Source organism: Bison bison, unplaced genomic scaffold, assembly GCF_000754665.1.
Source record: "Bison bison bison isolate TAMUID 2011002044 unplaced genomic scaffold, Bison_UMD1.0 scf7180017864471, whole genome shotgun sequence".
In the NCBI taxonomy this organism is placed as follows: Eukaryota; Metazoa; Chordata; class Mammalia; order Artiodactyla; family Bovidae; genus Bison; species Bison bison.
This window is the reverse complement of record NW_011495032.1, coordinates 18319847-18320185: the sequence shown is the minus strand read 5'-3', so window position 1 is coordinate 18320185 and position 339 is coordinate 18319847.

The following is a 339-nucleotide window of genomic DNA, read 5'->3' as shown; positions in this document are numbered from 1 at the left end:
TGGGAGCCTCATCTAAACAACAAACAAAATAAAAGTAGAAACCAAATCATCAGCAGACAGGATTACCACCTCACTCAGCCTTACCCATCAGAGAAGAAATAAACAAACAAAAACTCAGCACACACTCACTCCATAGGAAGCTTACACAAACCACTGGATGGAACTTAGGAGGGCAGAAACCAAAAGAGAAAGAATTCAACCTTGAAGCCTGGGAATAGGAGACTGCAAACACAATAAGTAAAAAAAAAAAAAAAAAAGAAAGAAAGAAAAGGCAGAGAAATACTACACAAATAAAGGAATAAACTAGAAACACAGAAGTCCAAATAAGTGAAGAGGAAA